At 46.5% G+C, this 21,012-nt stretch overlaps 1 long non-coding RNA gene across 4 annotated transcripts; it reads right to left on the reverse strand.

Moving 5' to 3' along the window:
* Positions 1–1,728: 1,728 nt before the first annotated feature.
* LOC310899772 lies at positions 1,729–19,979 on the reverse strand. Of its 4 annotated transcripts, none has more exons than XR_014584651.1 (5): positions 19,720–19,979; positions 15,849–19,576; positions 12,151–13,973; positions 11,882–11,922; positions 1,729–2,555 (listed from the first exon to the last, which is right to left on the reverse strand). It is a non-coding gene; the product is annotated as an uncharacterized lncRNA (long non-coding RNA). The 4 variants fall into 4 exon arrangements; XR_014584652.1 differs by having other exon boundaries at positions 15,849–18,002; positions 19,201–19,979; XR_014584654.1 differs by adding an exon at positions 5,178–5,481 and having other exon boundaries at positions 12,072–13,973; positions 15,849–19,979.
* Positions 19,980–21,012: the final 1,033 nt, after the last annotated feature.

Below are 21,012 nucleotides of genomic sequence, written 5' to 3' on the forward strand. Positions count from 1 at the left end.
ATAGCAAATATTTGCTCTTTTGGACTGCTCAAATAAACTTAGCCAGTTGAGGCAATGCAAAGAATAGTCCTTCATCTCTTTCTACATCTAAGAAGGAGTGGACCTACATCTCTTCAAACAGGTGGAAGGTTGAACCTGCCTACCCTACACTGTAAAGTCCCTTTTAGAGCAGTGCCAAGACAAGCTCATGGTCTGCTGGGGGAGAGTAGTCCCTCTAGAGGCACAAGGATCATCCTTCCAACTCTCTGTGTGGCTCCTGCACCAGAGTTTAACTTGTTCTGGGCCATATTCACCTCTGGTATAACTCCAATCAAATTAAGTCAAGAACCTATTTAGCCTGCTATCGTTTTTTTTTTCCTTTCCTTTTTTTATTTCTTCCCTTCCTGTAGCCATCTTTTCACAGAGGACATGCCTCTGCCAACTCTCAAGCTGCAATTAGGGAAGAGTCTGGATAGAACCGTTGACAATATGTTTGCAGAGTACTAAATACCATTGACTTATGATCAGTAAATATTTACACTTGGAGGAAGAGATTTGCTCTTTGCATAGTTTGCATGTTGGCATCTGCTAGGCTGAATAAATTACTAATAAAAATTACATTGTGGAAAAAAAAAAGCCCGTGCTGGTTCTTTGGAGCTATTTTATTAAAATCAATTAAATGATAAGTAAACTCATTCCTTGAGAATTACACTCTCTCCAAAATTTCAATGTTGGAATATGCCCTATTGCACCAAAGAACTGAGGCAGCCCACTCTTGGAGGAGTGTGAATTTTTCTAGTGAGGAACCCTGGGCTGACACAAAGGCCATTTTAGTTGGGGAAGGAGAGCCCTTGTTCTCCATCAAGACTAATGCCTGCAGCCAACTGTACAACAGCTCATTTTGGCATGACAGTTTTGAAGGAATTTGGCCACAGTTCCTTTCTGGTCTTGCATTTTGCACATCTCTGAATTCAGTCCCACCGAATCGTGAGTCTTGGCAGATCTTGCAATTATGAGTCTTTTCTGAACCCTCTAGCTTCTTCAATCAAGACACTGCATAAGGATCTTGACTATCATTTTAAAATGGATTTGGTGTATGCAAGGAAATGCAGAATACATGTCCCTAGAAGTGGAAATGCAGATAAGCAAATCTCAATTTCAGTGAGCTAAACTCCCCATATCAGAGTACGGGGTATTCCATCCACTGACAGTAGTCACCTAAAAGTCGAATTTCTTACTTAAAATTCAAAGTGCTCTTCATAAACTTATTTTAAAGCCAAGATTCTCATGTAATACCATGTTTGTAGCAATGTTAACCCAATTAAGGAATTGGTCACAGGGACAGAGCATCAAAGTGGTTGCATTTTGAGTTATTATAATGAATTAAATATGTGCAAACAGCTAAAAAAGATTGGTTCTGTGCATCCACTGAACATTACAACTACAGATATAACATTACTCACAACCCATCAGGATGCTCCAGTTCTCTTCAGACACATACAGAGTTGTCCCACTGGCATCATGTTACCGCGGCTTCATCATGAAAAATGGATGTCATGCTCTGCCAGAGATCCTGCCTCTCTGAAGCCATAGGAATCCCTGAAGCACAAGTCAAAACACATTAACCCTCACAGCTAAGCAGCAGCATGGAAGATAAGTCTAGCAGTGCATTATCAGACAAGTATCATATCTGATACCATGGCACAATTTGCTGTAAGCTTCTATGCTTAACTAGCTTTCTCATTACTGGCTAGAATTGCCTCTGCTTGCAGATCCTTACTAGGCTCATCACCCTTCATAGAGTTGAAGAGAAAATATGGGCCAAGGGCAGAGGGAGCCTGGGTTGAAGATTGCCATGGACCACGCAAGAAGTAGGGCAGAATGAGGGTGCCTGCAAACTGTTAACATGAGGCTCAGGGAGCCCATGATGTGACCAGACCTTTAACTTGGTGGTTGGCTGGTCCAGCACAGCCTCTGGGCTATGGCACAAGGCAGAAGTTTCTAGTGACAGTCCTGTCACCTTACCCTGCTACCGCACAGCAACCTGGAAAGTCTCTTAGGTGAGTACAAATGCATCGTTCACCCATGGTGGGCGTCATGCTGTACAAGGACTGGGTGGCAGCACTGCTGCAGCTCATCCTGCACTGCAGTCGGCAGCTACACACCATTGGTGTGGCGTGGTATACACTCCAGTAGGTAGTAGTGCTGTCATACATCATATATATGGATATATCATAGAAACAGAATAGCCTGAGTTGGAAGGAATATATGTATATATATATATATACACACACACACACTCAAACCAGAACTGGAACTGGAGCTTGCACTATAATTTGATTCATATTCCCAAGGGTTCAAATATGACCTTCTTGGTTGTTTCAGCGTTTGGATTTCTTACGGCACAGTGACTCCAACATCACCACAAAGGGGGCGCATGTGGTGTTTTCCTCTTCTGCTTTGTCATCTTCTTGGTGAACAGCTGTGGAATGCTTGTGATGGGTACCATGCACACAGAAGAAGAGCTGGTCCTCACTCCTAAGACTCCATCCCAAAGCAGACAGGCTTTGTCCTCACTGATAGCAGGGGAGAAGGAGAAAGGACATATTCTCAATATGTTAACTGATAAATTTTCCGTAAAGGAAAGCAAAATGTGCTTTAACTGACCAATACAACCTGCCTCGTCTGCACGAGGATTTTAAGCACACCTCTCTTTCTGATATTGGTATGGCCATACACTGAAGTAGAAGGGTTGGGAGAGAAACAGATCAGAAGAGAGATGTTGGAGGTATAGCTAAATTTTCTTGAGAACTCCTGTTGACCTGGTTTCTGCTCTGCTGTTTAGCTCATCCATAAGGATTTCTGAGTTATGCCACAATGCTTTGCACTAGCTGCTTCCTGTGTTGAAGGACAGCCCAGGCTGATGCAAAGGGTGTTTTGGGGGAACAAGAGGCAATCCTTTCAGAAAGGGAGACTGGAAGAGCAACATAAGCAAAAATCCAAACACCCAAAAAGTGGGTTGCTAAGGGGGGTGGCAGAGAACAAGTAACCTCCAGTCAGAAGAAAAAAGAGTGATGAGAGTAGTCACCAAATCTCATCTTTGCTTAGAGCCATGTTGGGGAGGAGTTTTGGCTTGGTGGGATTAAAGAATTCTTAAAAATTATAACTTGGTTTTTAAGCCTGTATCTTTTGTGCTGAAAGCTGGGTTTATCCTGCTTGAAGAGGTCAGTCACGATAAGGAATCTAGCTTAAATGCTGCCTCCCCGGTCAAACAGCACACTGCACCACAGCTGATTTTGAGTGCAATGTATTCAAGGGAAGCTGTTTCCTGCTTCAGACCTGCTTGCCCTCCCTCATCCTCACACCACAAAACAGGACCTTGATCCCATGCCAAGAACACCTGAAGATTATGTGCTGCTGAAGCTGGGGCTGACTGAATGCTCTGTAAACAATGCTGTAGAGTTTTTGCTTTTTCCAGTCTAAGTGTGTGCAGACAATGCATTTGCTGATGAATTTTGAATTGTTTTCTTTCTGCACACTGCCTTAACAGTAGCCTCCATTGAACCATCAGCAGACTGGCCTTAGGCACAGAATGAAGACTGTAGCTACTTACATAACCCAAAAAACAAAAGTTATTACAGCAATGCCTGGCAGTGCTGCTCTCAGCCTTGTGTCTAGTGGCATTTTTGCAAGACACCATTCTTCCCAGCATCTTTCCACCCCAGGGTTTATAGCTTTTATATTAAAACATGAGGTGGACAGAAATTTGCACAAATTAACTCTGTGTGGAGCATAAATGTGTTTGGTTTGTTGTGCTAAAAAAAAAAAGTGATTTATTTTAATATAAACCTTTTGACTGAATTCAGACAAGCTCTGAGGCTTTCCCAGGTTGAAAGAGACACTATATTAACAAGCCATCAGAGTCAGTACTTGTTTGTGTGTGTTTTTAAAGAAAAATCAACTCAAACAAATCGTGTGCATTCTAAACAGTGGAAGTACCAGAGGAAGACTAGGGTAGCTGCTCTAATGACAAAGCAACAGCATGAATGTTTGCCTCTTTTTAAATGAGGGGCAATGCAGTGTCAGCAGAAGATGGAGAACAGCATTGCACAGTGCCATTATTCTCCTTCTCCTGAGATCGCGTAGAGCCAGTGCAAGACAGGGCAGTTAACCAATAACATACTTTCTGGTGATTACTTTCCCAAATAACAATCTGTTTAACATTAACTGAGCTGATTATGGATTTCCCCCTGGCACGTGGGGGATATATCCCAGTCAAGGAGAGATTCAGAAACTACCCCGGGGCTGGCAGGGGAAAGGGCAGCAAGAGGAAGCAATTACAGAGGGCCATGCTAGGTGCCCTAATAGACTTTCCTCTCTGGCCTGCCAAGGCACCGTTGGTTTCCCAGCCTCCACCCAGGAAATCCCAGGACTGCCAAAAGGCTCAGAGAAGGAGTGGGGGGGGGGGGGGGTGGAAGGAGGTTTCCTGAACACCCTTTGAGAGCCAGACTGGCAGGAAAGCAGGCTAGACAAAGGCATTTACACATCCGAAAGTGGCTAAGGGACTTACTCCCCTTCCACGAGCCTGTAAGGAAACAGAAGGGTTAAAGTTTCTTCCATCCGCCTTTTTTTTAACCTATTAAAGCCTATTTTAAACTGTTTTTTTAACCTATTGCATTCATGTCAGCCAAAATTAATGTCTTTGATAGACGCCAGCCCTCATGCCACTTTGACGACAGCAATGCCCTTACTGCAGAATAAAACTTAAAGGGGGGACAGAGTTGAACTCAATCCGTAAAGCCCCGACATCAACATTCACCCAGACCACTTCGGGCTTTCTTTAGTCTTCTCTTTTACACTCAGCCCCATCCCAGAAGCAGAACAACAGTGTTCAGTCACACACAAGCCACCTCACACACCGCAAGCATGCTCAGCAACTGACTGAGGGGCGTTTGCCTTCGCAGTAGCATCTGCCGATGGAGAACATGGCCTGCCACCATGCAGAAAAGCTGCAGTGCCCTATGTGCTCCACGCTGGGCCTGAGCCTCCCTCACACACCCCTGTACACACACACACACACACACACACACCCCTTGTGGCCCTTTGCACGAGTGACAGACGAGGTGGCACCGAGCTGCTGCTCCAGGCTCACCCCATCCTTCCAGCAGCCCTCAGTGCCATCGGCCAGCTGGACTCACCGCTCGGTGGCTGTGCTCCGGGGCTTTCACACTAGGACAGCTACAGCAGGCCACCTCAGATCCCTCCCAGCTAGCCGCTTGACTAGTGACTAGCTAGCCACCACAGAGACTTCACTGTTTGCCCATGGCCTCTGCTGCCTTGACTGTCTCCTCAGGGCATCTGCAAGGAGAGGCCTGTTGCCACCTCGGCCAGTAGGCAGGGACCTTCAGGCAGGTCACCAGGGGTTGGTGTGGTCCTCACGGGTCATCTTCAGTGGTCTCTTGGCAATCTCACCGGTAGATGGCAATACAGAGACAGAGAAACCTAAGCACACAGAGGCAGGAAGAGGTGCTGGATGCAAGAAGAAAGTACAGAGAACGGAGAACTTCTCAGCGCCTGCTGGACAACTTCACTGCTGCCCTGCTTCCCAGCCATCGAGGCAGGCTTCACAGCAGGGCCGCACCTGTATTTTGTAGGTAGCAGACAGTCACGCTCAGGTTAACATTTCAGGTTGTTCCGGCTTTTTTGCCGGAACATCACGGTTGATTTTCCGAATCCCCCCATCTAAGGGCCTCATCTGTGGCTCCCAGCCACAGCACTGCCCCTTCAGAGCTCCGCAGAGCCCACCCTGGCCAGCGAGGGTCTTGGGGACATGCACCCCTCTGCCATGACCCCACAGCCTGGGAGTCAGCACTGCTCACCTGTGTCAGGCTCAGCGGCAACGTCCCCACATCTCAGGGGACACCGTGGGGGCCTTGCCAGAGTGGCAATAGCCCACATGGCAAAGCAGCTCCTTGCAAACATGAGGCTCTGTGTCTGATGGGAAGGAGGGGACAGGGGAGCCCTGCTCATTGCCCCACAAACCGTTGCACGTTTCCAACACGCATCAGTGTGGGTGGCAGTAATGGGTTGTGCACGGCTTATGAAGCTCCTCACAGTCTGAAGAAGGTGCTCAGATGTTCAAACCATTGTCCAGACATGCCAGATACAGCAAAAAAATGCTTTTGGCTGTAGAAGACCAGCACACCACACCTGCTACCTTATTCTCCCAACCTGTAACCACACATCTAGACAGCATTAAGGGAAAAAAAAAAAAAAAAGACTCCCTAAAAATACATACAGAAATGTATCCATGTCCCTAAATCATCACTGGACAAATATTTGCCTTCTTTGGCTTCACATGCTTTATTTTCTTTAAGATGACAGACTGAAAGTGAATGTCGAAGTACTGTCTAACACAACAGCAAACTATAAAGTATACAAGTATCCATATTAATAGGACAAAATATCCGTTGCCTTTTATATGCAGACTCAGTGTTGCTTTCTAAAAGGCACTAAAATGTATGTTCTTATACTGGAAAGCAGTCCTAAATACACACTCACTATATGAGAGAGCACCATCTGCCAGCCTCTGTGTTGAGGACATCATAGGACCCCCTTCGAAACAGAAAACAACAAATGCTTGGCAAACTCATGCCAGCCCCTGGAGTTTTGCTTGTCCGCAGGCCAAATAATAGCTTCTAGCTTGCATATATGCATAAACCAGACCATCAGAGGTCTCTCTCTGGTCATATCTTTATTTATGTGGGGCCTTCCTGTCTCTGTGCTCTTTCTGTTCATATCCAGGTTTAAAATACACTTGAAATTGGTGGTCCTATGGCTCCTTGGACTAGCAGCATGGAGATAAAACCCTCTAGGCAAAACCCTCCTGGAAGGGGAGGCATGCTGTGGTAATATAGACCAGTCATTTCCAATCTTTTTTGATTGCATAGCCCTATCAGTATAAAAAAAAAAAAAAAAAAAGAGTGTGCACTCCCCAGTATGAGTATATTTATCTGTTTATAAATTATATACATGTACTACTGAAGTTCTAACGTTTTCTTCCTGCACTCCAGTGGATCATCTTGCATACCTCCAGGTATGCTCACCACGCTTTGGAGCCCACTGATCTCTACCACAGCTAAACCTTCCTCTCCAGGGCTCCAGGCAGACCCCTTTTGTAATCTTTATGTTCTAAATCAGAAGCTTGGAAGCTTCTGTAGTACAGGCTCACTCTTCAGAAATGACATTGTCTTACTCAAAGGGTATTTGGTAGAGGAGAGAGGGAAACTACTGAAGTGAGAATTAAGAGTTCAGGTATGAGGAAGGGAGGGGAAAGAAGAGTTTAAGCAGAAGCTGTTGAATGGTTGCCTAATAAATATTCTTACACCAGGTCCATGGGAACATTGTGGTGCTCAAATTAAATCTGTTTTTAGGAAGCAGAAAGAGGATAGGGAGGAGAGTAAAGGAGGCTAATAATAATAATCTCACTATAATATCCAACAATTGTGCCCAAGAGCAGTACAATACTCCCAGGTGCTTCTACCCCTTACAGGCTACAGGGGAGTATCTACAACCATCAGTCATATGGCATGGGCTGGATTACTTGGCCATGGGCATATTCAATCCAAAAGCTTTCCAATACAATCACGTGGAAGGACAAACACTAAGAAATATAGGGTTTTGTCCCAAGCTGACAAGAGGTGGTTTGAAGTGGAGGAGAGAAAGGCACAGGATACGTCTTGGACAGGGATGTGATGGATGTGATAAAACACAAGCTGAACACAAAGAGCCTTGCAGAAGACATAGCAAAAACAGCTAATACAACTTTGAGATGGATTAATATGTGATAACGGATATGATTTTGTCATTCATGTACAGCACTGCCAAGATCTATAATGGAATGCTACAGTGTGTTCTATTCGTGTTTTATAAAGGATGTTAACCAGCTGTAGAGAGCTGTATTCTCTGTTGGCATAGAGGAAAAACTCTTTTCATCAGCTACTAAGAACTAGCTTTGGGCTGGCAGAAGCTGTGTAGATTGATTACCTCAAAGAGATGAAGAGACAGGACACAAACACAACAATTTAAACAACAGTTTTCTTGCCTTTTAACCTCATGACTTTTCCCTAGTTGAAGGGAAAAAATACACGTAAGTGACTAGTCTCTGTAGTTCTCTACCTCCTCTCCTTGTGGATAATAATCCAGTTCAGCAGCTGTTAGGTCCTTGGGGCCAGTAACTTTAGCCAGGCATTTCATGCCAAGAGAAAGAGCAGCAGGTAAGGTGGGAGCAGGTGGTGCTGCTGGCTTGGGGGCTCATATCAAAGGTCTGTATATCCTAGAGATGTCTATAGGGAGAGCACAGGAAGAGAAACCTGGGAATTATTCAGGACTGGCAACTGGCAATCACATTTAGAGACTTGAGTCATATCTGTATGTTAGTCTCCTCTTCGGTACTTTCCAAGTATTCCATCAACAGTGAGAAGTAAGAGAGGACCTGACATCTCTGATATTGCAAAAGCACAGAAAAAAATGCATAATCACATCAGGAAAGAAAACCCCTTAAGAAAACAAATATACTTGCAGTCTTCTTTCCTCTATCAGTATGAAGCAACATGGACAAATGCCACTTATTCTCTGATCTTTTGATCATCAGAAAAAACCCAAACAGTGCAAATTACATCACTAATTTTGTCCATACAGAATGTTCACAGCTGTTGGCACAGAAAACAATGCGAACAAACCACTGAAACTGCATGAGGTCCTTAGTTCCCCTTGATCCAAGGCTGGCACCATGCTATTTGAATTAATAAGGTACTGGGTGCAGTCCTTCTAAAGCCCAAATGGTTGCACAATGCGTTGAGTAACAACGTAATGCACTGAAAAAAATGCGTCTATGCTGGCATATTAGCAGAATGAATGAGATATACAGCCCTCCACTCATTAATGAGTAAGTGCAGCAATTGTTTTTTTTCAGTACATCACTCAAGCCACATCAAACCTTAAGCAGACCAAGCAAGTTAGAATACTCCACAAAGTTTGCACAATTACCAAAAATGCTAGATAAAACTCTTGGGTTTTTAATAGATCACTAACCATTTTTAGTAGTTTTTAACTTCCCTGGAGTAACATATGATTTCTGGTTTAATAAACTAGAGAGTAGAAGGAGAAATGAAATCTGGAGTTCCTGCAAGAGAGAGCTAACACCCTTCAGAGAAATAAGTACATTTCAGAGAACTGTATTCATGGATCACAACCATGGGTTGCAGCCATTGCAGCCTTCCTTTTGAAAGGGCAAGAGTCTCTTTTAGAGACAGGAAAAAAAGACTTTGCTCACTGAGTATCTTCCACAAAGAAAGGTATTGCTCAGGTCTTGTGCTTACTACCATGACACACCTTCCTTTGCAAGTCTGCAGGAGCAGCAGGTGTGATTCAGAGATGATCTCAGTTCAAAATCTCAACCAGCTGCTGAAGGCTGATCTTTTGAAAGCAGCACCATTGGGAGCCATCAGTTCTGGGTGTAAATCTGATATGATACAGTTCTGACACTGGGGGTCTTTCCTTTTTTCCTTATCAAGCTACCTTCACCCTGAAAGCAGTGGGAAGGGCAGAGCGATGGAAACCCAATGGTGAAATTCCCACAGCCTCTAGTCTAGCCACTGTTTTCCTTAGTGTACCTTTAGCGTGCCAGGCTTCTTGCAGCCCCAGCAGTGCTGAAATGGTGTAATGCTGCATTTGGGTGTAATTTTATACCATGAGAAAAGGATGCAGTAGATACCAATATCTATCACACAACACCCTCAGCAATCCACAGGACTTGGACTAAGGGTCAAATTCAATCAAGTCGCTCTGCTCCGTGTCGTGTGTGAACATAACTGCCTGTGTGCGAGGTTTTTGGAATTGTCTGTGGCCTTCTCAGGCCCATGGATGGGCTTGTCTATACAGCAGCCACAGTAAATCCTGTAATATTTCCAGAAATCAGCCAAATGGTATAATTTGTGCCCACCACGCCAACTCAAGACTCAGCAGATCCGAGTTTGGTTCCCAAAGCTGCTACAGACATCTTTTTATCATCTCCCACTCACCTTTCATGCCAAGCATTTCAAAAGGGATCAGAGACTTCAGCTGCCAGTTTGAGATACCTCAGACATGCCTGGCTGTCAGAAAACAGGCACTCAGCACAGACACAACGCATGAGCACAGCTCAATTAAAGCATGTTGGAGCCACTTCACTGTGCCTCATCTCTCTTCTCTGTACTTCTCCCAACTTCCCACCATCTCACCTCTACCATAAAATTACCAAGAGAGAGAATTTTCACAGCAAGATCCTCTTTTTGGTTGGACACTTGAAGTTCAGCTGATTAGCACATTTGGTAACAAAGGTAAATGTTGTAAAAGGGTTGTAGAGCCCATTAGCCAACAAAAACAGTCTGTTGCCATGGATGGCCAGATAAACCTAAACTGTCTGATTCCTAAATAAGTCTCCACTCAGCTGACTGTACAATTCTCACTACCTGGGGATTTCAGTCACACTGCATGACTGGGCAGCATCCCCTGCTGCCAAGACCAGCTCCCCAGTCGCCCACCCATGGAGTACCAGAAAGGGTGAGTTATTATCTTTAGTCTTCTTGGGAACTGATGCCTACTTGTAGGCTCCAGAATTATCACCCACTGACGTCACGGCAGAACATGGCATTATTTAGTGTCCTTTCTGACTTCTGCTAGCTTGATGTCAAGTGCTTGCTAGGTGCCAGGAGATGTTACTCATCACACGAGAATTAAAATTGTTATTGGCCATAATTTCCCAGCTGGGCTTTCAAACTGGTTTCATTTTGCCAATGATTTGTGTAGCCGAGCTGCTCTTTTTTCTTTTTGGTTCACATTAAGTTTCATTTGAGCTGTATGTCACTGCATTCTCTGAGGGTTACCTGTCTGAATGTGGAGGTGAACGCGTGCCATTGGAGCTTGCTCCCCTAGACATACTGGTAACGTTGCTTTTCACGTATCTCAGTTTTGCCTGCATGCATGCTGCAGGTGATATGCTCCCTATAGAAGGATCACATGCACATACCATTTATTCCCGGGACTGGAGGTGGGCTGCATTCTCAACGCAGGTGGCAGAGCCCTGAGAGAAGAAGGCCTTGGGATCACTGGCTCCCAGCATGGTTTTGGGGAAACTGAGAGAAACAGCAGCACTGTCTGTGCAAGAATATCAGCAGGGTACAAACGGAGCTGTGGCTGGCTGAACCAGCTCCTGGCAGGGAGGTGCAGCAGGGCAGAGCACAGTTGCATTGGTGAAGGTCGAAGGGCTTTGTTCAGTACATCGGGGGATAAGGGAAAGGAAACTCCTAGGCTAGACCTACAGGCAAGGAGATGGTCTGATCTTCTGAAGGGAAAGGAGCATTGTCGTTTTGTCCACACTGACAAGCTATTTTACTGCTTCTCTTCCTCTACCAGCACTGAAACACATTCAAACAATGTGAATAGAGGATGGGAGAATGAGCTAGTCAGGGCATCATTTCATCTCATAGGATTTCCTTCATTTAGATAAGTTACTGGGGCATGAGCACTGTCCACCAGGCCTCTCCAAGCAGCTTGCACCTCCCCGTCAGAGCAGGCTCACACAGAAGACGTTCCCATTCCAAGCACTCCCTTTTAATCCTCAACTATATATTTGCTGCTCTGACTTCCTCATGAAGTTAGGTTTATAGTCCTACCCTCCAGTACACATGGGGCCTGGGGGACAAAGCTCTTATTCTCTAACACTCCTATGAGCTGAGTCGATAAGGAAGAATGATTTCAGTACCCCACACTGAGAAAGAGGAGGCACAAAACATATAACCATTATGCGACAAAAGGGAATCCCCACAAAATGGTAGAATTTTAAAAGCTTCATTGGAGTTACCTCTTGTTGAAGACCGCAGAAGCCAACTTGGAGATACAGATCTGTTGAAAAAAGAAAAAAGAAGAAAAGAAAACCTGCACCCTGAGTCAAACCTTCCCCTCTTCACAGAAAAAGAAGGTAAGAGGCTGCCTGACCAGATCCCACTAGGGATGCCTGTTGCTCCAGGAGCCACCAGAACCAGCCCTCCTACCCTAGCTTTTCTTCCACCATCACAACACTGCTGGAATAAATAAAAACCTCAGGGGAAAACAGCATTTGTTTCTTTATACCTCTAGGGTTCAGCACTGATTTTGTCTTCTCATACTACTCTCCACCATTAATCAAAATCACTCTCATCAAGGCAGCCAGGAGCCTTAGATATAAAGGAGGAGGAATTGCAGGAGAGGAGCGTTTGGAAATTAACCCAGCTGCTTTGGGCCTGACTCATCTGCAGCATTGTCAACTCCACTATTTTGCAGTCATGCAGTTGGGCTTTGGGGGTGTGGGTTTCCAGCTCCTTAATCAAAAAGTCTTTAGATATCTCAGCTGTCACCCACTAGCAGTAATACAGATTTATGATCCTTAAGGGTAGAGAAAAAAAAGTCTAAGAACAAGTCAGGTTGTATCCTGTAACCCACAGTAACCAGCAGAGAGCTACATTTTAGGGGGAAAAAAAACTCAGTATTTCATACTGCTTAGCATTGATCAATCCAAGGCCAGTTGGAAGACACAGCATTAGGCAAATGAACACATCTGAAAGGGAAGTAAAAAGACACAGAAGCCCTTCCACAGGCCTAAAGAAAAAGCAACAAATTCAGGCTAGATTGAGCCCCACTGTACCTCCAGGCAGTGCAGCCAGACACTGCTCCCCACGCTTCAGCAGCCCCATAGGGAAGCTACCCTTGGTATGAACATCATCACATCCCCCAGCCCCTTCCAGACCTCTAAGGCTTATTGAAATCTCCAGCCAGGCTCTCACCTGGCTGGTAAAACACCTCCCCCCAGCCACATTTTCCTACCACCACCACAAAAAGCAGCAGTCCTTCACAATCAAGTCACAGCTGAGCTAAGACTTATATTGCTCTCTGCATCCAGCAACTATTGTAGGTTGTGCAGAACACTGATTTGATCCCTAATTAACCCCCTTGTGGACATCCAAGACCTATATTAGAAAAAAAATCGGCACACAAATGTCTCTTGGGAAGCGCCCCCCAGCTTGACAGTTCCTGGACTTGCAGTGTAAGAGCAGGTCTAGAAGCCCCACATCCAAGTGGTGGACAAGTTCTGGTGTGCTGTCAGGAATCATTTATCCCCCCATGCATCTTCTGTCCCAATGCCTCTGTCGGTCACTGGGATCACTTCATCCCAGCATGTGAAATCCCTGCAGGTGCCCCTGGGGCCTAGGTTTTGCGGCCTTGCTTTGCTGAGGCCAAAAAGCTTTTCTTTTTTTGCCAAAAGCTGGCAGGAGAAGCGATCATTTAACCATAGAAAGCTAGGTCACCTGAACCCTCCCCATGGGTGTTATTTCTCCTCCAGTGGGAGTCAGCAAGTATTCCATCAAAACCTGGTGCTGCTTTTTGCAGCTGTTTCTGCCTGACTCTGGCAATCTTCATGCATGGCCATGCATTTCAGATGTGTAATGCAGCATGTCTGCGTGCCCTAGAGGTTGCTGGTTCCTGCCAATGCCAATCCATATGGGGTTACTCAAGTGTAAGAGAGTCCGAGGTTTGACCCCTAGCCTACAAAGATTTTAATTTCCAAGCAAACTTTTAAAGTATGTCTTCTGATTCGGGTGTGACAGATGGTCTGTCCCCATGCTCCGACTCCCCAGACATCGAAGGAAAAATTAGCAGGTAGGTTGGGTTCAAAGCTGACCCTTGTAAACTAGCTGAGTCAGCAGCATTACAATACGACCGTGTTCCAGCTCAGCTAGCAAGGTCTCTTCCTCAGGGCTGGACCGCAGCGGCTGCCAAAGGGAAACAGAAGGGCTCAAAGGGCTCCAACAACACTGTCAAACTCGCAGGCAAGGGCACAGCCAGATCAGTGGGAGTCCTGACCTTTGCCAGCCAGCCTCTTTCCTCTTTGCTCTTCACTAATGTGGATTTAGCATCAGCTGACAGAAAAATGTACAAAACACACGAGGTCAGAGATTCCCATATTTTGCATGATCTCAAGCCTGCAGAGTTTTCTCAGGTGTAATCGGTTGCTCCTGGAGCCATCCATCTTAGTGCTGTGTCACAGGTAATCACACTCCTCCTTAAGCAGTTTTTTTTTTTTTCTCTGATGGAAATAACCACAGTAAAAGACAACCTTCGACAAAGCTTCAGCTGCACCATTAGCTGCTGGGATTATGAAGGGCAACTTACTGCTGGAAATCTCTACATAAACAAAGGTACCTCATGGGTGAATAATATGCAGAGTAACGTGTGGTTTTTTTCACTGCAGACTGTTCTGTATTCATACATGAGAGGGAGAGTTAGCTCTCTGCCTCCTAGAAAACAACCAGGACCTCTAAACCTGCATCACTCTCTCATTTTATAATTACTACAATCAGTGGCAAAATGTCATCTTTTCCTTTTAAATGTGACCACTTGCTGGAAACTAATAACTAAAATCCTAGCTGGTTTATATATACATACATATGCATATAAATACCTGAACCTGACGAATTCACATCTTACTCTTAAGTTTGCAGGCCAGGTGTCCCTCTGTGTCAGAGACTGATTCATTGCTGCAAGACCCCACTGGTGGAATTACAAGCCCTATAGCTGAATAATATGTGAATCAAATGTCTCCCACTGCACACCGATGTGGTTTTGTACAGCCAAGCATACCAGGCAGCTGCAAATATGGTTAAATTGGGTTGCACTGCAGACAGAAGAAGTCCGCCTGGCACCATCAGGAGTGCTGGTGCAGGACAGGTGAGTGCAGGGTCCACTCAGAGCTCAGCCAAATAGAGAGCAGGGAAGTCTCTGCCAGGATCACGTGAGAGAAAATAAATGAGTCTGCAAGATTTTAAAGAGTGTTAGAAGGAAATGGGAGGCAGAAGGGGAAAAGTGCCAACTCTTATGTAAGTGCGGTGGCTTGCAAACTGCTGCGAGAGAAGAGGTCTCCGGGAGGATGCTCTAAGTTTTGCTTTTCTGGGGTAGGACTTGAGGAGATACAAAAAGGTATTTGGAAAAAAAAAATAAATCTATAAAAGCAGAAAAGACTTGGCTTCAAACCAATAATGAATGATGGGGCAGGCAGGAGAGGGCACCACCGATTTGCTGGCATTTCCCACCTCATCTGTCAGCTTTTGCAGATTCCTGCTGACATGGGTCCAATCCAAAGCTTATTGAACAGCTCCCATCAAGAGCAGTGGATGCTGGATAAAGTGGACAGCAGAGAAAGCTGAGCGAGAGATGCCTAACCTTCCCTTTGGGAAGGAGCGGGCAGGGGAGGGCACTACCTCCGTCTCCCCCTTCCTTTATTGTGGTGTTACCACAAGGAAATGTTTTTCCTCCTGAGGTTTGCTTTCTTCCCCCCTCCACAATATACCAACACCATCCCAGGGGGATTACATAAAACGCTCACAGCGTGGAGGGCTCTGCTCTGGGAGCCTCCTGGTGGGTTGGGTCACCGCTTGCTCTCTGCTGGGTCCCACGCTGCAGGGCACGATGTCCCCCACGCATCTTTCCCTCTGCTGCTTTCTGCTCTTGTTGTGACAGCTCAGCTCAAAGCTCCCTCGTGCTGATGCTGCTTAGCAGCCTTACGGGCAGGGGGAGGAGGAGCACAGGCTGCTGAGATATCTGCAGTGCCTCCTCTCCCGTCCTGCAGCGACATGGCTGTGCCCAGCCTGCACTCCGTGTCAGGATACAGGCACAGGGAGGAGCAGCGCTGGCTGCCAGAGCGGGAGGAGATGCACAGAGGGGCAGAAAGCCCTCATTTGCAGTTATGAGGTGGAAACTGCTTTTTCTTATTTGGGATACACCGAAGAGCTACTGACCTTGCCACACGCTGGTTCCACTCGCCTGCTGGTGAACAGGAGCAAATGGGAGTGTTTGGGAGCAGGAGCTGGAGCAATCTGGAAAGGGAAAACACTACAAGCAGTCCCTGAGTCTCCGTGCAGACCATCACAGACCACTCTTGGAGTCTGCACTTGCACTTACAAACACAGCTGGAGGGTAGGGATGGAAGGGGTGGGAGTGTGGGGGAGGCAAGGATGGGGTCAGACAGGGGAGCTACTTCAAGTGGCTTGGGCTCCTGGTGGCCAAAGCAGACAGCCAAGCCAGGTCCCTGAGGACCTTCTCACTCCCCAAGGCAGGGCCTGGCAGAAGATTCATGACCAGGCAGAGCTCTGGGGAGGACTGAAGGATGCAGGGGCCATTTTCAAGGGACAGTTTCTGTGGCCTGTGCTCAATACCCTGCACCATATGTGGGGCTTTTCCCTTGCCTGTTGTACCTACCTGGGATCTATATGTTTTCTGCTCTAGCAGCAGTGATATTCCTACCTCTGAAAGCAAAGGATAACTCCAGGTGGGGAAAAAAAAAAGAAAAAAAAAGTGTGACTACAACATAGCTGTTTCAGAAAGGATACACGGCCCTGGAATTACTGCCCCTAGGATGGGAAGTGCATCTCCCAGCTTCTCTAGCATCCCTCACCCTGCGGAGCTCCTGTCACAGCTCTTCTATGCTCCCTCTCTTAGATAACTGCAGGTGCTACATGCTTTTGATGCTGCATTTTTCCTTGTCCCTTGGTACCACCTTTCATGGTATCTGCCACAGTCTTGGTATTACTTACATCTTTCCCTCCTAGCAACCATTCTTACAGAAGTGATGGCATCCAGGCAGCACCTGCATCGGTCCCGAGCTGCACACACTCTGGCCAGGTTCTCAGAACAGCAGAGGAGATGCAGTGGTGCAGGGGTTAAGCTGTTCTGCACTGAGTCTGGACAGCCACCCTGGGTCTCTCCCCTCCCATCTTCTCCAATGAAATAATCACATTTTAGCCTTGCAGGCATGCAGAGGGGGGTCCAGCTGCTCTTGTGCAGGCAGTAGTATCCTCTAAGCTGCTGGGGACTAGCTGTCTGAACGAATTATTTCCAGGGCCACATTAAGAGTTGAAGAGTAAAATTTAAAGAACAAACAGGCAGAGAGAAGGCAGAGAGGTGCAGCCTACTCCAGCGGCATGTAAAACAGAGACCATGGCCTTTGTATCTCCACAAGCTCTCAAGCAGCATTTTGAGGAGAGTAGGGGTTGCTTTCCAAAAGCCCTGACTTAAATAAATAAATAATAAATAAAATATTAAGAAATAGCCACCTGTGTAGAGGAGAGAAAAGCAGAGCTGCGTATCACCCCCTGTCTCAAACTGAATTTCCACAGGCTGGCTCAGGAGATAGGTAGCAGGTAAGAACATGGACAGAAAAACTGTGTTTTTCAGCATCAGGTCAAAGCAAGCAATGAGATGTGATGGGATTTGATCTGCCTAGATGGCCCGGCAACCAGCCAGCCAGGGATAAAGCAAGAAATGCCATGTTTTCACAGTGCTGGTAGCTTTTTTTTTCTTTTCTTTTTTTTTTTTTTCCGAAAGAGTCTAGCATTTGCAAGACTAAAGATAAATGTTTGCCTGGGTACCTCCATCTCTTTTTCTCTGTGCCATCAAATTACCCAAATCAGTTGTTTCAAAGGAAGAAAGAGGGCACAGAGCCTACTACCAAAGCACTGCACGTTAACTGACTGCAGTGATGAGAGCACACGGCCTGCAGCCTGCAGCCACCCTACGCCTGTGGACAAGATATAAGTGGCTCAAGATGGCATGGAAGAAATTAGCGGAGATAACTAACCACTGCCTCCTCTGATACAAAAGCTCAGGAAGCTCAAATGAAGATAAGAGGTGGCAGATTTAAAACATTCAGGAGGAGGTGGCTTTTCACAGGATGGGTAGTGAGGTTGAAGAACTGCCCACCACAGGACATGGGGGATGCTGGACAGGAAAGACCAGACAGGTTCAAGGCAGACAAAGCCACCAGGACACAGATGCCATACTTCGCTCAGATAGTCCCTAAACCATACGTTCTTGGAGACTGTGAAAACGCTGAGAAGTCGGACTCCAGGCATGCTCTGTTCTCATGCTCTTCTTTAGGTGTCTGTGGTTGCCCACTGCAAGACACAGAAGAAGCAAGATGACACAGAGGCTGTCACTGTGCCCAAGAATCATTCATGCCCTTTACATCTGTTCATTTGCAGCTCTGTGTCAGGGCCCTGAGGACATCCATGGACCTTAATTAACGTAACCAGCCTCGCCTGGGACCCCCACAACCTCTGCCCGTGGGCCCAGGAGCCTCCATTGAAGTTCATCTCTGACCATTCTCTCCTGGCCTGATATATGTCATAGGCAAAACTGCTCTCGCATCTCCTCCTCAGTTGTTTGGCTTTCCTGGCTTGACCCTGGACCTGACTAGCTGCCTTACTTTAGCTGAGTGTTGGCCAGACTGTCAATGGGACCTGTGGCTGTTACCATCCCTGCACGCTCATCCAGCTCAGGTGCTTTGGGACTGTGCCTTGCTGGTGAAGGTGCTACAGCCTGTTCACCTGGGACTTACAACCAGCTGTGACGGAGGTGTTAGAAGCAAATACCAGAGGAGTAGTTTCTGTGTCCTCTCATAGCTGTGCTGGAGCTGGATGCTACTGGCATGCTGCAAAGCTTTCTTGGGGTGGACACAAGGCTGTAAAGCAACCATGACTGTCAGACTCACACCATAAAGCACAGGACGTGAGCAAAGCCAGGGTGGTTCATGAGGGCAACAGGCCTGTGAGGAGGAGAAGAGCCCCACAGCTCAATCAAGATTTGGTCCTTCAGTCTGGCATGAGATGCTCTATAGGAGAAGGACTAGGGGGCCACGTTAGTTCTGGATTAGTTAGGGACTCTTCACAAATGCTTCATTCAACCAGGCAGGAGGATAAAAACACATTTGTTATATACAAACAGTGTTTACCAGAGGCAGCAGACTCTTTTTTTTTTTTTTTTTTTTTTTGAGTTCAGGTGTTAACAGCATCCACAGATGCTCTTTCACCATCAGAAGCTCCCTGTAAACTGCGGATGGGACTTGGATCCTCTAATTTTGTCAGGACTACCTGCTGTGCACAACTGAGCTGCTGCAGCAGCCCAGCTTGGGGCTGTTTCCGCTAACACCTTTAGCTTCACCAGTGCTTCCCTCAGACTGGCAGCCTATGCAACTCAGACCTCCGTGCCCAGGAGCAATCTCCAGTTCCACAACAATTTCATTGCCTCATCCTCCCCTCCATCCTCACAGACTTTGCACACTGTGAAGCAGGCCTCCTGCTCTTTCTTACCTACCTGTCCACTTTGCCGCATTCACTTTCTCCTCACTGTGTTGTTTCGGTTACAGGTAATTTTTGGTTTTGCTTAGCAATAGATGAGCTGCTGTTAGTCTTCTGCTTCCTGTCCTGGGCCTCTGCTCATGCTTTTCTAGTGCCAGTAGCAGTCACCTGTATGGATGTCCTCACCCTCAGATGAAATGTTCACTGAGTGGCCCAGATCTTCTTGTCAGGAATGAAGCTTCCCCACCGTTTCTGTCTCCTGCTGCTCACATATACCCAGGGAACCAATGGTGAAATTTCCTCCAGGTATCTTCTTCTTCTAGGTTTAAGTCCTGCCATAGCTTTTCATCATTTGTCTGTCATGATTTCTTCTTAATTTCCTTTTATTGCCTCTGTGGAGTACAGGAACTTATCAGTGTTTCAGGATTTTGCAAGAACTCTGTTTTCTTGTGTCCTCCTTTCCTGGGTAGCAATAAAAAGCTGCCCCATACCCAGGTGCCACAGCTCCCCATACAGCATCGAAATCTCCCCATACTTTGCCCATGCTTTGTCCCTGGTTGAGAGTACAACAGCTGCTGCACTAGCAGGGTAAAGCTCCCTTTCACTTCATCAGATCATGTGTGCTCTGTGAAATAGGCAAGGTTGAGTGGGAGCTGCCAAGCTGCACAAAGGACTGGGTGCTGAAAACACAGGAGAAACTTGTCTGCCTTCTTTCAGATTGGTAGCATTAGGGCCGGCCCAGTCTGGCAGATTCCTGCTAACCTTCTTGTCACATTTCCAGTATAATCAAAAGCTTAAAACCCACCTTATTCTGGTCTGTGTTTCTAAAAAAGGGCTCCTGCTAACTGATATCCCAGCTGAAGCGTTTTGGAATGCTGAACTCTGTATTTACCTTCCTGAACAGGGTCAGGAGCGTTTGGAAAAGCCAAGGCCTTTCCACCTGAAGACCATCAGAAGGCACCACACAGCTGAGTGTCAGATACAAGGGGCAGTCTTGGGTTAATCAGAGCAGAAAAGGCTCTGCAGACTGAGGGGCATGGATGGGTATAGAGCAGATAAATGCTCCTCAGGGAGGAGCAAGCGGCTGCAGACAGAAGAAAAGGCTCCACAGAGGGGGATGCTCCCAGGCCCAGATCCCCATCCTTTCCTTGCACCCTACCTGAAAGTTACCAGGTGTGCTGTGCTCAGCCCCCCAGGGGGCCCAGTGCTTGCTGTTTGCACGCAAAGCCCCATCCCCACACCCTTGCAGATGCAGGACTTTGTGTTGCACAAGGCTCAAAGCCCCAGTTCACAAAACATTAAGGACAGGAGGGTTAGACCTGTATTCTTTGCCATGTATTGGTCATTCCTCAGTGGCACACGACTGCACATTGAGACTGCGGCAATGTAATTGAGCTTAAGTGCTGCAGGAGACTTTGCCTTTTACTCCATGTACTTTGCTGCACCACTTACCTTGGGGAAAATGTTACGAGAAAAGAGCCAGCCACTCTTAATTCTTTCTATATAAGCAATGATCACCTGCTAGCAACGACAAAGCATGTGCGTGGACAGAGGCAGAGCTGTGGCCCAGTGAAAAGTGATTAGGATGGTTTAAATTTCCTTTCTGCTCTTTATATTAATGGATTAGCAGGAGAAGACAGACAGACATGATTGGAAGCAGTCCACACAGGACTGGGGTCAGTCCCATAACAGGCCAGGATCGATGCTATGCCGTTTGCACTGCAGCAAACAGACACTTTTCCCTGTGGTTTCTTTCCAGGCTCCAGCTCAGCAGATCTGCCTCAGATTCTCTGCTGCTTTAAATTAAAAGCAGAATAATAACATGCAA

Source organism: Anser anser (assembly GCF_964211835.1).
Source record: "Anser anser genome assembly, chromosome: 5".
Classification (NCBI taxonomy): domain Eukaryota; kingdom Metazoa; phylum Chordata; class Aves; order Anseriformes; family Anatidae; genus Anser; species Anser anser.